This window comes from Peromyscus eremicus, unplaced genomic scaffold (assembly GCF_949786415.1).
Source record: "Peromyscus eremicus unplaced genomic scaffold, PerEre_H2_v1 PerEre#2#unplaced_104, whole genome shotgun sequence".
NCBI classification, from domain to species: domain Eukaryota; kingdom Metazoa; phylum Chordata; class Mammalia; order Rodentia; family Cricetidae; genus Peromyscus; species Peromyscus eremicus.
The window spans coordinates 532,974-550,522 of NW_026734343.1; the positions used below are offsets into that span (position 1 = coordinate 532,974).

Below are 17,549 nucleotides of genomic sequence, written 5' to 3' on the forward strand. Positions count from 1 at the left end.
GCCTTGCTTGATCAATCCAGTCCTTAATACAACATTGTTTTACTCTTCAAATACTTGTCACCTGGTGTCATATTGACCTTCTGGCAGAAAAATAAGCTTTTCTCAAGAAGAAAACTGAAACTTTATGGCACACCAAGCTTTAAAGTTGGTTTTGACACTATAATGTCTCAATAAGATGCTTGTTAGAATCTCATTATTTTATATAGTGTTGGGCCTAGTTTTTGGTTGTAAATCAGCAGTGGCTCCATAGTAATTGTTTGGAAAAAAGTGTCTGGACAATCCTGGCGAACAATAGTGTTTCCTACTGTTCCAATCTCTAACAAGCCTGGCTAGAATATACTTATCTCTGTTTGGTTTTTTTTTTTTTTTGAAACAGTCCTCTCTACAATAAATTCTATTTTGTGAGACTTACTATCATCTAAGCATTAGTAAATCCTTTAAATCACCAATTCCACTCATCTACATCACACGTTAGTAGTGGCGTGCTACCCAATTCATGAGATGCCTTTTACAACCACCCACAAAATTAACTGTAAACGCATCTTACACATAAAAATAAAATGCAAAATACTCATCCTCACTCAACAAGGTACTAGAAGGTACTCTCCAAGTTTGGCATCATGGTTTCCATGAGTGCACCAAAGCATGTTTAAGTTCAAAGATGGCTTTAAGCACAGCTTCATACTTTCAATTCTGTGAGCAGATTCAGCCAACAGAACAGGTATTCAGAAGCCTGCCCCTTGATCCAGGGAGTGTTAAGTACCACATGGCACCTAAGAGGACAGGGATTCTGCAGACAGGTTCCCACCCAGACCCGAGGAGGACCCACCATACTGGATCCTCCACCTCACCATGTGCTCCACCCCATCTAGAGACATCAGCCCCTCACTCACCATGTCATGGTTTCCCAGCTCAGCCAAGCTGTCTGCTCAGCTCCCTGCAGGAGCACTCACAGCACACCACACCACACAAAACTGCTGGTGCCAGCTCTTCTTCAAAGAAAAGTCTGAAGCCTGGGGTGGCAGGAAGCACCCTGCACAACTTCTGACTGACATGCCACCTCGAGAATGTGATTGGCTAATGAGACCTGAGTGACAAGAGCACATATCATAGGGTTACAATGTGCTTAAAATCACAGCACAATAGTTCCTGTCCCTCCCTTCCACCCCAGACAAAGACATTTCTAGATCAGCAGAGATATGTATATCAATAGCACTTGCCCCTGGCTGCAAAAGTAAACCCTGCTCTCTTCCTGCTCTCCTTAGGCACTTCCCCTTCTTCCTCCTGGACACAAATTGGCTAGCTAGCTTGTACATACTAAAAAACCAAACCAAAACCATTTCAAGCAAGCTCCTCACCCCATCTTTGAACAGGCCTGAGTTTCAAAGTTCTCAGAGCTGCTAACATAGGTCCCAGGACAAAGTCAGGACCTTTGAAGAGCCATCTGGTAACAACTGATTAACCATAGAATGCCCCAATGCCAGAGATGGTCAAAAGTTCTAAGTCAGGATGTTTGAAGGACTATCTGGTAGCAACTGATTAACCACAGAATGCCCCAATGCCAGAGGTAGTCTATAAAGTTTGACAAACAACTGCTTAAAACTACAAAGTAAGATAACACAGAAATTCTGAAAAGCCTCTCAAACTTGAGCCAATCGAAATTTTACCCATACTAGCGCCCATAAATGATATAATCTTATGGCATTTGCCTTTAAACCTGAGCTTGCAGAGGTGTGGGTACCTCCTCCAGGCTCTACTGTGTTGGATGGCTTGACAAGATCCCTAGATCAGAAACAAGATATTAGGCCTTTCTCCTATCAGAAAGCTGGATGATGGTTCAATTGCTTATGGAGTTTTATTCCTGAAATTCAGAGCAAAATGTTGGCAAATTAAATAAAATAAAGAGTAGCCTTCATGGAAAGTTGAATACTTAGAAAATAATGGAGCCAAGAAGAATGCATTTATAAGCACCATTGTTAGCCAGCACATCTTCATCCATGGGCAGGTGAAAAAAAAAAGCTGTATTATTCAACTTTCTCACCATGATCAGGACTGGTAGAATGAATCTCTCAGTGTATGTAGAAAGTTGATTTTATAGAATGTCTGAAAAGCATGCAGGATGGGAAGGAGATCATTTTAACCAGTCCTGCCTGCTGTCTGTCTCAGGGCTGGGACACCATTGCAGAGAATTCCATTTTTAAGCTTTATTTTTTTTAAATGTATGTGAGTGTTTGACTCCAGGAGTCTGTGAAGAGTTCTTGCAGAGGCTAGAAGAGAGTTACAGGAGATGTTTAGGTATAATAGAGCCTGTGTCCTATGTAACAACACCTGGTTCTGCTTTGAAATTTTTTTTTTTGGTTTTTTTTCAAGACAGGGTTTCTCTGTGTAGCTTTGCACCTTTCCTGGGACTCACTTGGTAGTCCAGGCTGGCCTTGAACTCACAGAGATCCTCCTGGCTCTGCCTCCTGAGTGCTGGGATTAAAGGCATGTGCCACCACTGCCCGGCTCTGCTTTGAAATTTTAAGCTATCTCCCTAGGCCACTTTTTTATTTAAAATTTATTTTTATACATTTTAATTAATATGTATTAAATCAATTTTCCCTTTTTGTTCTCTCTCCTTCCCTTCCCAAATTCTTCCCTTCCAATTTCTTCCTTGTTAAGCATGTGAGAATATGTATGCACAAATATATGAATAAAACCTGCTGAGTCCCTTTCTGTTGGTTTTGTTTATAGGGATTCAAGGATGAACGCATTGTATTGAGCATGTGGTTGGTGAGCTCATCCCTGCCTTAGGCTAATTCTCCCACCTGCAGGAGAATTCCACTATTTAATGAGTACCAAGAGTCTAATCCCCAAGTAATCTAGGTGCTTTGGACAGGAAACATTATAAAGAATAGAAAATATTTTCAAGAATAGTAAACTTGAGGTGGTAAATACCTCAACTAACAATTGCTGGTTCAATGGCCCTTAATTTCTGGAGTTGCAGGGAAGACTATGGGCATTGTCCTGAGCCAATCAGTATCCCTTGGTTCTGTGGCCCTCCTCCCTTACCATAATAACCATTCTTATTTTGCATGACTTTGAAATCCAGAAATTCCTACCTCCAAATTTAAGTACCTTGATTTCAGGCCTGTGCCAGCATGCTTGGTTAGGTGGCTTCAATTTCATTTAGTCAGGAATTAGAATCATGGATGAATAATAAGAACAGTTTTACACTTAATTATATTCAAAAACTATCCCTGTGAGCCTAGGTTTCTCCATCTCCAGAATAAGAACAGAACTCTTCCCAGGTCATTGATGAGTTATAACACACTCAATAATAATGAAAAATAAAATTTCTCATAGTGGAAGACAGTTGACTTCAAGGCAGGAAGACTATATTTCATGGGAACTTTCTTCTGTTACTGGAGATAGGACCAGAACCTGTGCCTTGGCTATGTTAACTAGGCAGGATCAGCCATTCATCCTCAGTAAGTCAATTTAATGAACAAAGTTATCCAGTGAGTGACATGCCCACCTATAATGCAGGCACTCTGCAGCTAAGGTGGACAGATCTGTCTGATGTCCTAGAACAGCCTAGTCTATAGTGTGAGTTTCAGGACAGCCAGGGAATCAACGTAATACTACTCTTTACAAAAAAGAAAAAACAAAACAGCAAAGGGGCCAGGCGGTGGTAGCACACACCTTTAATCCCAGCACTCAGGAGTCAGAGGCAGTCATATCTTTGTGAGTTTGAGGCCAGCCTGGTCTACAGAGCGAGATCCAGGAAATGCGCAAAGCTACATAGAGAAATCCTGTCTCAAAAAACAAAACAAACAAACAAACAAACAAACAAATACAGCAAAGGGAATAAAGCAAATTATTAATGAAAATTTAAAACATGATATTTATTCAAATTGACTAATTTGGGACAATAAAAAATATAAGATAACTAATCCATCCTTGGGGTCCTAAGATGTATAGACAGAAGTCAAAAGATATATAAAACTTGGTAATCTAATAAAGTCATGTAACTAATTTTTCCCATCATTAAAACCCTTCCACGTTCTCTTCTGGAGGATTCAAGTGTTATCCCACAATGAGAACCCCAGTGAAATTAGAATTTCATGTGGTCCACTATTTCATTAGTTGTTAGCCAATGGTAGATATATAAATGTCTCTTTATGATATCCTTATTTCTATCAGGAATGTTGGTTACAGGGATTGACAGGGTGGCGACTGAGGAGCTTCAAGGCCCAACTTGAATCACAAAGTTGAAGCTGCAGGACATTGTCACCGACAGCTGCATGTACTTGTCAAAAACAGGAAAGAGTAGAAGACCTGGAGTGCACCAATTGACCACAACTCTGTGGATACAAAGAGCACAACAGAAGCCAGCTTGTCCTCAGGTACACCCCAACCATTCCTCTCTTGTCATTTGATCCTGGGCTTTGATGATTGAAGCTCCCTCCCTGACACTTCCTCCATACTCCATAGCTCTTTGAAAATGCCTGATTGTCCTACCTTCTAGTGACTTCTGTTTAAGTCTCAGGATCTCCTGACAAGCCAGATGTCATCTGGAGTCACTACCATTCAGGGCTCCTAACAGAAAGTTTACCAAGCATCAAAAAAGCAGAATATCATCCCATTCAGACAAGTCAGTCTTCATGCCTGCTATTTCCTCTCCTCTCCTTACAGGAGGTATAAACTCCAGCATGGGGACATCTGACAATTGTCCTTTTGGGCTCACATTGCTGCTCATTTTTTGAAATTGGAGATAAACTCAAGTCTTGTGGTTTTCTTCCAGCAGTCAGATACTTTTTAAAACTTGTAATGTCAGACAGGCAGTGGTGGCACATGCCTTTAATCCTAGCAGTCGGGAGGCAGAGGCAGGTGGAACGTTGTGATTTTAAGGCCAGCTTGGTCTACAAAGTGAGTTCCAGGTCAGGCTCCAAAAGCTACACAGAGAAACACTGTCTCAAAAAAACCAAAAAAAAAAAAAAAAACAAAACAAACCAAAACCAAAACCAAAACAAAAACACACAAAAATATTTGTATTATCAATTATACTCCTGGCTATTTTTTGTATTCTTCCCTCATTTTTTGGAGATTTGGGCTTGAAAACTTCTTTAAGAATCATGTCTAAGTGAGTTTTAGAAGCCATCAATCTTGTATTTCTTTTGGGTCATCAGAGCTGAGGTAAAGATGAAATCAGGATCATCCATCACACCTCACTCTTATAATGACATGTTCATGGGGCTGAATAGATGGTTCAACACTTGAGAGCACTGGCTGCTCATTCACAGGGCCTGACTTTGATTCCCAGAATCCAGAAAACAGTTCACAACAATCTCTAACTACAGGCACTGGGGATCAGACCCTCTCTTATGAATCCCACTGGTACCTGGCAACTTCTTGATATACACACTGGCAAAACATATACATCTAAATTAAACTTCATTCTTTTTGAAAATAACATATATATGAAGAAAAAATTTTTAAGTATTAAATCACATATATATATATATATGTCTCTTCACTATTTGTATATCTAGTAACCTAGCAAGCCCAAAGAATGCAGCAGATCTCCTGGACCTAGAAATACAGGTAGTTCTGATCCATCTGATGTGGGTGCAAGGAACCAAACTTGGGCAACCAAGAGGAGTAGGACTATTCAGTAAACTCTCCAGCTTCCAAATATGACATTAAAATGTAGGTGAAGCTGCCAGATTACTCCTTCTGTCTCCTATCACTTGGAGGTGATAAAAGTCCTTGTCAAAGGATTCAATGGCTTTCTAACCCTCTGTGAATGGACTCTCTACTTTGGTTCTTATTTCATTATTAACATAGTTCTCTGGGTGTGAGTACAGAAAACAAAAGATAACAAACTTGATTTGTTGAAACCCATCAGTGCCCAGTCATATTATATAGAAAAAGTTCTATAATTTGAGATATGTCTTTTTCGTTTTAGAATTTTTGAGACAGGAATCCTCCACATAGACTTGGCTGTCCTGGAACTCACTACTTGAAACAAGCTTACCTCAAATCTCAAAGTTTTTAAAAGAAACCATCAATGTTCTCATGTACACTAATACCCTCTGAAATTCTGTAATAATAATGTAAACTGACAGATCACTTCATATATTCTCAATATCTAGGTTATTTATTATGTTAATTTCATCCATTTAAAATATTTGAACTATGTTTGTGTGGATATAACTGTACAATCAACTATATATGGCAGTGAGAGTACAACTTACAGGTGTCCATTATCTACTTTTCCTATGTGAGTTCTAGAGATGAAACCCAGGGAGTCATTTAGTTGCAAGTGACCTCAATGACACATATGGGGTTTAAAAACTATTTATGTATGTTTCAGTCTGAGAGTGTACACATGCCTCAGCCAGAGTGTAGAAATAACTGAAAATTTTATGGGCGTAATTTGAGTCTTCCACAGATTGAACTGAGGTCATTAGGCTTAGTAGCAACCAACTTTACCCACCTAAACAATTCTATGACATTAGATTGTGGTTTTTAGAAAATGTTATGAACAAAAGTTTAATCCTCAAAATAAACTAACAAAATTCAAAGAAAAGGAAAATGAAGAAAAAGAGATATCAGTATATTATTTACATTTGCAAATAGGATCTATTATTCAAATTGTCCTGTTTTCCTCTAACATTAGATGACAATATATTTACAATCTGAAAAGAAGACAATATTTTACTGATGTAATATTTCAACTAGTTTTATTTGAGGGCCAGTGAGACAACTAAGTGAGAAATGTCTGTGCAAGGCCGAGACCTGACCTTGATTACCATATGAAGAAGAACAAAAGTAGGTCCCACAAAGTTGCCTTCTGGTCTCCTCATATCTGTCATAGCCTAAAAACCCATAATCACATTACACACACACACACACACACACACACACACATACACACACACACACAGAAATGTCTTTTGTTTGTGTATATTTTTTTTGTATATTTTAATAAATCCCATTGCCATTATATTATTTGGCATCTCTGGATAATTCACTGGAAAGCAGGATTTCAAGATGAAGTGCCAAATGGAAAATTAATGTGGATATGAAGAAGCATGGGAATTTCAAATAATATGTACATATACATAGCACATTAAGCTATGTTGTGAAATATTGGTGTGGAACACATGGTGTCATTGATGTGTTACAAATTTCCAGCATTTCAATAATACAGACTAATCACAATTTTCCAGCACCTTTTTACCTTTTTTTTGTTTGTTTTTGGTTTTTCGAGACAGGGTTTCTCTGTGTAGCTTTGCACCTTTCCTGGAACTCACTTGGTAGTCCAGGCTGGCCTCGAACTCACAGAGATCCGCCTGCCTCTGCCTCTCGAGTGCTGGGATTAAAGGCGTGTGCCACCACCACCTGGCTACCTTTTTACTTTTATTTTTAATGATTCTCACTATTAATGCCTTTCCCTTTGGGAAATGTTGGACAAGTTTTGGTAAAAGATAAAAATGTATGCAAAGGTAGACTTCCTTAACAAAAGAATGCTTTGGACAAAAATCTCTGCCACTGAAGAACCAGGAATTCCATTGTGTCCTTTTAATTACACCAAGAACAGAACGTTAAAGATTTACTAGACACACCTGATGCCAAGTGTGAAATGCCTACCATTCAGATCCAGTGTCTGAGGCAATTAAGGTCAAGAGTTCAGTTAATATATATACATATAGAGAAGTTAGAATGGTATGGTATAATGGAAAAAAAGAGTAAGATATCAGGATCTTCCATTTGGAGAGCATTATCAGGGGAACAGGTCCATTCAGCAACATTAAAATTTGTGGTATAGTGTCTACTTCCCAGAAGACCTTTTACCAAGGTCAGGTATTTGGATAAGGATCTCCACTCCCTCACAGGCTTGAGGAAAGTTCCCAGTGGTTAAAGCACTCATTCTCCTAATTTTTGGCAGGAGGAACTTGTGGTCCTTTCATTAACATATGGCTGATGCCTATTGTCAAGGTCAGGCTAGTTTCCACAACCCATGATTTCAAGCCACACAAAACCTCACAAGCCCTTTTCTCACCTGTTGAATCCTACATGCAACTATAGCATATAAAAGGTGTCTTTTTTTAATTAAACACTGCTCATAGCCGTCCCATTCACACTCACATCGTGTCAGTCCCCTCCTTCTCTCTGAACCCTGCTAATTCCACATATAATCTTTGATACCTGTACCCCCTCCCCAAGCAGGTCTCCAGCAAAATAGACAGTTCATTGCTGATAATCTTACAATATTTTTTTTTTTTTGGACAGGGTTTCTCTGTGTAGCTTTGCGCCTTTCCTGGGACTCACTTGGAAGCCCAGGCTGGCCTCGAACTCATAGAGATCCGCCTGGCTCTGCCTCCCAAGTGCTGGGATTAAAGGCGTGTGCCACCACTGCCCGGCTATCTTACAATATTACATCTCTACAAAACAGATGAAAATTATGCTTTGGATACAAACATGTGGTATTTAATGTTTTTTACATTTTCTTTTATTAGGCTTTTTAATACAAACATTATTGAAACATGTTGACAAAACAGCACACATTAGAGGTATACCATATACCCTAGGATTTGTACTTATGAGACTGACACATCAGGATCATGAGTTCAAATGTATCCCTGACTAATTTTGATATCCAAACCAGGCTAAATAACAAACATCTCAGGGAATTTGTGAAATTATGAAAACACAAACCAGGAACAATCTCTCACAGATATAGCAGTTTTTGGCTATTATGAATAAATATGCTATGAACATAGTTGACCTAGTGTTCTTGTGGCAGGATGGAGGAAAATTCTTTTGGGAATATGCCCAAGAGTGATATAGCTTGGTTTTGAGATACATCATTTCCCAATTTTCTGAGGAAGCACCATATTTATTTCAAAGCTATATAAGGACATAAGGTTGTACTCCCACAAGCAATGGAGGAGTGTTTTACTTACTCTACCAGCATGATATGTTTCTTATGTTATTTATCTTAGCCATTATGACAGCTATAACATAAATATCAAAATAGTTTTTACTTGCACATCCTTGATGGCTAAGGATGTTGACCATTTAAGTATTCCTCAGCCATTTTAGATTTCTCTGTTAAAAATTCTGTGTTTAGGTTTACACCACATGTTTGGATTATTTGAATTCTTCAGGTCTAGTTTCCTAAGTTCATTATTATCCTGAGTGTGGCAACTGAGAACCACATAGACACACATGATTATGTACTCACTTATAAGTGGATATTACCTTTTAAGTAAAGACTAATCACAGTACAATCCACAAACCCAGACAGGCTAAGTAATAATTACAGCTGAAGGGAGGGATGCACAGATTTCCCTAGAATGGGGAAGTAGAATTGATTTTGTAAGTCGATGGGAACAGGACCAGGAATGATCAGGTGAGGAAGAGAAGAACAATGGGAGAGAATACAGGAAAAGCTGAGTAGAATAGGGACATTTTAGGGGGCAATGCATGTCCCATTAGGGTTGTTCTTCTTACCTAGCTTCTCTGGGATTGTGAATTGCTTATACTTCACTTTAACTCTAATATCCACTTATGAGTGAGGACACACTGTGTTTGTCTCTTTTGATCTGGGTTACCTCACTCAGGATGACTGTTTTCTAGTTCCATCGATGTGCCTAAAATTTCATGATGTAACTGACTTTTACCACTGAGTAATATATACATTGTAATCTATTTTGAAATACATTCAAATCCCAGCAGAAATGACAGCTCAACAGACCTGTTCTGAACACCCTATACTCCCCATAGTATAGTCTGTGGTCTTCCTTACAACTCACTACAATAGAAGAAGAGGAGAATCCTGGAAAGAACCTGCAAGTTACCTGCCACTACTCCTGATTGCTAACCTTTCCCAGAGACCTTCATTGGCTAAGAGTCACCCAGGTTGATGTCAGAATATCAGCAGCTACATTTGTGAAAGAGCAGAGATAAAGTGATTCAGAAAGCACAGACCTTCCAGCTCTGCCTGCCCAGCCCAGTAGACAAGGCTCTAGTCAAGAAAGTTTGTACTTTAGTAGACATTCTTCCCCTCTCCTATAGCACATCCTGTTCTTCATCCAAAGCACAGGGTTCTTTGTGTGCACATTGTATTACACACTTTTTACACAGTGCAGCCAACACATTGCCTTGTATCTGGGAGTTCTACAGCCAAACACAGTTCACAAACACATAGTAACTGTTGTATAAGTTACTGTGTAACTGTTCTTAAAAAAAACAGGCCATGAATTAGAAAACAATGAGGGGTCATGGAAGGGCTTGGAGACAGGAAAGAGAATGTGAATATGATATAGTTATAATTTCAAAAATTATTTTGAAAAGTTGAGTCAGGCTTTATGTCCATGTGCTTCAGACACTAGGGATTGATATTACAGCACATCAAATATTTCTCAAAACTTTCATCTCAGAGTATACATCTAAAATGAGAAAAATAACGTCCTGATAGGGAGAGCCACAACATTTTACACAGATCTATTTTGGTTGAACTATTGTAACTATAGCAACTTGATTTCAAGATAAGTTCAATCCTTTATTCAGGTTCTGGATTGCCCTGGTCTGTGGACTGAAAGAAATGGCCAATCAGGATATTTATTCAGCATCTAAAATTGATAACCTAATTCCACATTGCTAATCTCAACTATTGTTGAAGTAGGAAATCTCTCAACCTCTATCCTTCCTCTCCCTTTCTGCACTGTGACTCTACCAGCTTCAAAGTTGGTCAACAAACTCAACTCTTGCACATGTCCTTCTTCAATTGTAAGTTTCCAGAAATGCCAGAGTTTGGAAGACACTCATTCTTTGATCTATTTTTCTTTCTCACTGACCTGTTAAGACCCAGACTAGAAGAAATGGCAGAACTATCTTCACAACCCTCAACAGCACAGTCAGGATTAAAAGATCAAAGCAATTCTCAATTACATTGTATGAGGAAAGTGTGAGCTAAAGAAGAAAGTGTTCTAAATAGAAAAAAATTATCAATACCTGAGAAAATGCAAAAAAACCTTTATAACAAGGAAATACAATGTTTCTTAGCATACACATATGAGGTATTTAATTTATTTTATATTCTCTATTAAGTATGTTAACATTAACATTGTTAAAATGATTTGACAAAACAGAAAATGTTGGGTGTGCATCATCTGTTCTTAGAATTGTACTTAGCAGACCAAAACATGAGGATTATGAGTTCAAACAGATCCTTGACTAATTATTGATGTCCCAGCCAGGCTGGATAACAAACAACATTTTAAGGTAATTTATGAAAAATATGAAAAACCCACCATGCTTTTACAGACACCCTTACTTGAAAATTATGGTCACATAGTACCTGATATTTAAATACAAACAGACCACTTAGATGATGGACATTATTCTATACATTGCAGCAGATAAATTCCTCTCACTAAGTGAGAGTACATTAGAACATGAACAAAAGCCACAGAAGGAATATAAGAACCACAAAATAAACTTTGCTAAGTAGATTTACATTACCTATAGCCACTTTAATATATACCTCAAAAGTTGCAAAATTGAAGCCATAATGAGATCTTCACATCAGTCTTTAGTGAACATGTTGAATAATTTACTTAATTCAAGGAAATGAAAACAAGATGTTCCTAGTTTTTTTTTCTTGAAAATGAAGACAACTGTGATTCCAAAGTTTTTACCAAATGTTTACATGAATACACTTTTTCTCTTGTATGAGATTTTCCTTATTTCCTGATATCAACAGTACATAAAAGAAAGCTGTAAAATATTTACAGGGCTAGAGACATGGCCATTCTCTTAATACAAGCTCATCCCCAGGACCAAAATCAGGGTTTTGACAACTTACAGTAATTCCCACTGCAAGAAGTTCCAGGGGTCTAACTTTCTGGAGAAGCAGAATGCACATGCACAAGTACAGACAGACATCACATAATTAAAATTAAAAGAAATCTTCAAACTAATTTTTACTTAAGAATGTTTTTCTCTTTTAATTCTAGTCATAAAGGTATTGAGGCATCTGAAGGCTTACAGAGTTACTCCCAATCATGTATTTATTCATTTAACTGAAAGCAAGCATGTAGGCTTGACTTCAGAAAAATCAATCATTCTCAGTCTGTGATATTATTTGGGAAAATTAAGGAAATGCTTTCCTGCTGGGGGTAGGCCTGAGAGTATAACATTTCCCATTTATACTTTAAGCTTTATGTTGCAGATTGAGAGTGTGAATTTTTAGTTTCTTATTTTAGCTGCTATGTCTGACACTTGTTTCCATGCCATTTTCATGGTGATCTTGTATTGCTTTGGAACCAAGGGCCAATTCAATACTTTCATAGGTACACATTAACATGATGTTACATCAAAGCAACAGAAATGAATTAGTACACATTCATGAAGTTTTACACATGGATTCATTATCTCATGTAATTGAAGTATGAAATCTAAAAAAGTTACCATATTGTTTAAATCCATAGTCGTTTTGACCATGTGAATTTGCAGGTATAAACCAAATACAGAGGGAATATCACAATTCTTGAAGAGAATTTTGACACCTGTGAGATATTTCTCTCCATAATAATCATATGTAACTGAACATAAGTGTGTTAGCTAAAGATCTTATCAAATCGTTTATAGTCACATATCTTTAGTAGGAGTTTTTTTTATAGATGCTCAAGATGTAAAGTTATATTCACAGGCTTTTATACACCAATTACTCACTAATAGTAATACTTTTCGAGGGTTTCTCTCCAGTATGTGTTCTTCTATGCAATGGAAGAATGCTGTATTGTGCAAGGGCTTTACAACACTGATTACATTCATAAGGTTTCTCTCCAGTACGTGTTCTTCGATGCATTTGAAGATGACCATGCTGTACAAAAGCTTTACCACACTGATTACATTCATAGGGTTTCTCTCCAGTATGTGTTCTTCTATGCATTTGAAGTTAACCATGTTGTACAAAGGCTTTACCACACTGATTACATTCATAGGGTTTCTCCCCACTATATGTTCTTTTATGCAATTGAAGAGTACTGCTTTGTGCAAAGGCTTTACCACACTGATTATATTCAAAGGGTTTCTCTCCAGTATGTGTTCTTCTATGCATTTCAAGATTACTGTGAAGTACAAAGGCTTTACCACATTGATTACATTCATAGGGTTTCCCTCCAGTATGTGTTCTTGTATGCCTTTGAAGATTACTATGATGTCCAAAGGCTTTAGTACATTGATCACATTCATATGGTTTCTCTTCACTATGTGTTCTTTTATGCAATTGAAGAACATTGTGGTGAGCAAAGGCTTTACCACACTGATTACATTCATATGGTTTCTCTCTTTATGTGTTCTTGTGCGCCTTTGAAGATGACTGTAATGTACAAAGGCTTTACCACACTGATTACATTCATAGGGTTTCACTCCAGTATGTGTTTTTCTTCTTTCTTTCTTTTTTCTTCTTTCAGAATATGAAAATTTATTATTGCATTTCCATTGTCAAAATTTAAGATCTTGGTATTTCCTTCTTGCCTTTGTACAGGGCCAAAAGGGACACATTGGCTACTTTAACAACCTTAAAGCAGACTCCAGGAATATCACCTACAGCATGACCTTTTCGACCAAATCCAGCAACCAGAACTTTGTTTTCCTCAATGAAGTTCAAGCAGCCATCGTTGGGCACGAAAGCTATGATCTTCTTGCTGTTCTTGATGAACTGCACCCTGACACACTAACTGATGGCAGAATTTGGCTGTTTGGCTTCAACCTCTACTTTTTCCAGCACAATTCCCTTGGCATGAGAGGCACCTCCAAATGGATTGGCCTTCAGGGCTGTGCCCAAGTGGGCTTTCTTGTATTGTTTATCATGCCACTTCTGGTCCCGTCGGTGGGTGCAGAGCTTCCTGGCAGTACGGAGACCATGACACTTGCCCATCTTGCCGGCACCACAGGCCCGAGAGAATGAGAGCCAGTATGTGTTTTTCTATGCATTTCAAGATAACTGTGAAGTACAAAGGCTTTACCACACTGATTACATTCATAGGGTATCTCTCCAGTAATGTGTTCTTGTATGCCTTTGAAGATTACTATGATGTGCAAAGGCTTTAGTACATTGATCACATTCATATGTTTTCTCTCCAGTATGTGTTCTTCTATGCCTTTGAAGACTACTATGATGTCTAAAGGCTTTAGTCCATTGATCACATTCATATGGTTTCTCTCCACTATGTGTTCTTTTGCCCCACCTGCAGGGCTTCAACGGGTTCTTGACCACCCTAAGGACGGAATGATAGGGACAGGAGATACAAGGAAACACACCAAGTCTGGATTCTGATCAAGGTGCAACTTTATTTTTCTCCAAGAGGGTTTATATAGTTTCTGCAAGGTGGGGGGAGCAAGAAGCTGTCATCTGCATAAGGTGGGGCAAGCTAAGGATGTTTGTATAGGATGTTTACAGGTTGAAAGTGTCAAGGGTTCTGCCTCAATGTCCTGTTGCTAGGCAACCTGACTGTAAGATGATCTAGTTCCTGTCTTATGGGGGTCTGTATTTTTCCACTAACTAGAGATTCTATCCTTGTCCCTGACATCTCCCCCTTCTTAGTAATAAATCTAAGGGCCAACATAAACCAGGTTTGAATGGTCTAAAAGGAGGAGTCTGAAAGAGGCTTTGCATGGAGGATTACAGAGGCCCTATCCCTCTAAAGGTTGTGAAAAAAGGTCCGAGAGGCAATGTCTCTCCAGATGCAAGCACCACAGGCATCCCCATAGTGCAGGAATCAATGGACCGTGCAGTTTTTTGAGGGAGCAGAAAAGGGTAAGCACAAGGCTGCTACTGCACAACCGCTATGCAACAGGGCATATAATCCAGGCTCTCGGGATTTTGGGGTACCATGGTCCCCAGCCTGTGCAGTCGCAGCTGCACTCCAATCATGCCTTGAGTGAGCCTTTTTCCCACACACAGGTACAGCCTCCCCCGAGTGAAGGGGTCTGTGTGTGGCATCTCTCATCAGGGGAAATTTCAAGCCTGGAGTCCTGCATATCAAAGCAGTGGTAATTAACCTGGATCTACCTGGCCAGCAGGTCTGTTATTTGGCTTTGGATGAACCGAGTGAGCCAGGAAAGTGCCCATGGCCCAAAGGCAAGGGCCAGGAGCAGGCTGACAACAGGTCCTAGGAGGGAGGGCAAAAGGGTTGTTAGCTAAGGGAAGTTGGAAAAACAATTCTAGAACCACCCAAGCTCTTAGTCTCCTTTTCTCTCACTCTCTCTTTTTTTTTCCTAGTCCTTTTCTAACCTTCCATACTGTCCCTGACTATCTTGGTGTGATCTGTAAAGAAGCAACATTCCTCTTTGAGTCCAGTACAAAGACCACCCTGTTGTAAAAAGAGGAGATCCAGGCCTCTCCTGTTCTACAAAACTACCTCAGCTAGGAAGGAAAGGGATGACTGGAGGGCAGTAATTCTCTCTTCAAATTGAGCAATATCCTCGTCTATAGAAGTCAAATCTCAGATTAATGTTGGTTGGACAGGACCAGAGAGGCAATTCCTGTGCCTATTCCCATTGCTCCAATCCCCAGAAGGACTGGTAAGGTGATAGCAGTAACAGGCTCCTGTCAAGGCAGTCATCTCAGTGTGGCTTCTCTTCCTAGAGATCTAGGAATTGATCTGAGGAATACAAGGTTAGTCTAGGTGGAAGGGACCTAAGTTCCCTGAGTGGCATCTCTGGTACTACCCTGTTTGCTGTGCTACCTGCCAGCCACAGGCTGTGTCAAGCTGGCCCAACACAGCTATGACCACCTGTGACACCAAGGCCAGCAGGTCTGACAAGTCTTTCTGATACCTTGGATGAAAATTCAGCACTGCCCTTGGAAACATGACCCCTGCTGTCAGACTGGATTTGTGACAAGCAGTGTCACAGCCCAGAACATGATTGACTATGGGACTTGTATACTGTGTGAAAGGTCTCAAAAACAGTTTGCTGTAAAGTTCCCACTGTTCCCCCACAGGAACTCTGAGCAGAATGATAACCGAGCTAAAGGCCTGGTGGGGGTTGCTGTGGGTGAGGACAACAGCCTGGAGGGCTTGCTGGAGGGACAGCATTTAAAACAGAAGAAGTTTCCTCAGGAGAGGGGCTATCTCTCCTGGACAGATCAGGTATATTTACAGCTCTAACCAGGCGTTCTGGTAACCATCTGGGAGCAGAGCGTATCTGGTCAAGAATGCAGGCCGAACCTCGTCCCCAAATAAGGACCAGGTCGGAGCCCTTCCAACGCCCCGTGAGGGGATCTCGCCACATGGCTAGTGGCCGGGTGTCATCTGGAGAAGTGTGCCAGTGTCTGTCAGCGGCAGAGTGCCCTGCAGCATCTAAGGTGAGGAAGTTGAGTACAAACAAAGCATGGCTCAATTGATCTCTGGGGGAGGTAAAATGAAGGTTAGAAGACTTGAGGCGAGCCAACCAGGTCTTTAGGGTCTGGTGGGCTTGTTCTATTATGCCCTGTCCCTGGGGATTGTAAGGTATCCCTGTGGTATGAATAATTTGTAGACTATCACAAAATTTTTTGAAGCCTGTGCTGGTATAAGCAGGGCCATTGTCTGTGTTTATCTTAGCTGGTTTTCCCAAGACAGAAAAGGCAACAATCAGGTGAGAAAGAACATCCTTTGTGGCTTCCCCAGCATGAGGAGAGGCGAAGATAAAGCCACTAAAGGTATCTATAGAGACATGGATAAATTTTTGTCTGCCAAATTCGGGGCAATGAGTAACATCTGCCAGATTTGATTGGGAAGGAGGCCTCGAGGGTTTACTCCCAAGTGTGGGGCAGGGTGAGAAACAACACAAGAGGGACATTGTTTGACAATTTCTCGGGCCTGTTGTTTAGAGATCTTAAAAAGAAGACAGAGGGTCTGAGAATTTAAATTGTGGATCTTATGGGCAGTTTGGGCCTGTAGGACTGAGCCAACCATGACAGGGAAAGTTAGCCTGGTGGCGGCATCTGCCTGTGCATTGCCATCAGTTAATGGTCCAGGAAGATCACTATGGGCTCTAATATGGCCTATAAAAAATGGGTGTTGGCAAGTCAGGACAAGCTGTTGAATCTGGGAGAAAAGTGGGGTGGCATTGGCGGTAGGCCTTATGGCTGGAGAGGTTTCTAACAAGGGGATGGAAAAGGCAATATAGGCACTATCTGTATAGATATTAATAGGTTGATCAGAATAGGTCTGAAAAACCCTTAAAATTGCTGAAAGTTCAACCAACTGCGCTGACCAGAAAGGCGTTAGGAAGGAGGTAGGGTGGCCTTGGGCCACAAAGGCCACAACACCATTAGTGGAACCATTGGTAAAGACTGTAAGTGCACGAGAAATGGGACCAGTTTTTATAATTTTTTGAAAGATGAAGGGATGTAGCCAGGCAAAATGGAGCAAGAGGTCATCTGGGAGGTGATTATCCAAGGTCCCCATAAACCCTGCCAAGGCAACCCCCCACTTATCTAAGGTTTGGAACAAAAACTGGGTTTGATCCTTGTGAGTATGATATCAGGGTCCTTACCAAAA

General features: G+C 39.9%; 1 long non-coding RNA gene and 1 pseudogene across 1 annotated transcript in view; one reads left to right on the forward strand and one right to left on the reverse strand.

Annotated features, from left to right (window-relative positions):
• LOC131901511 (uncharacterized) overlaps positions 1-17,549 on the forward strand; it is a 146,227-nt gene that overhangs the window by 16,787 nt on the left and 111,891 nt on the right. The gene's annotated exons all lie outside the window — the stretch shown is intronic.
• Positions 13,511-13,947, reverse strand: LOC131901509 (small ribosomal subunit protein uS12-like; annotated as a pseudogene).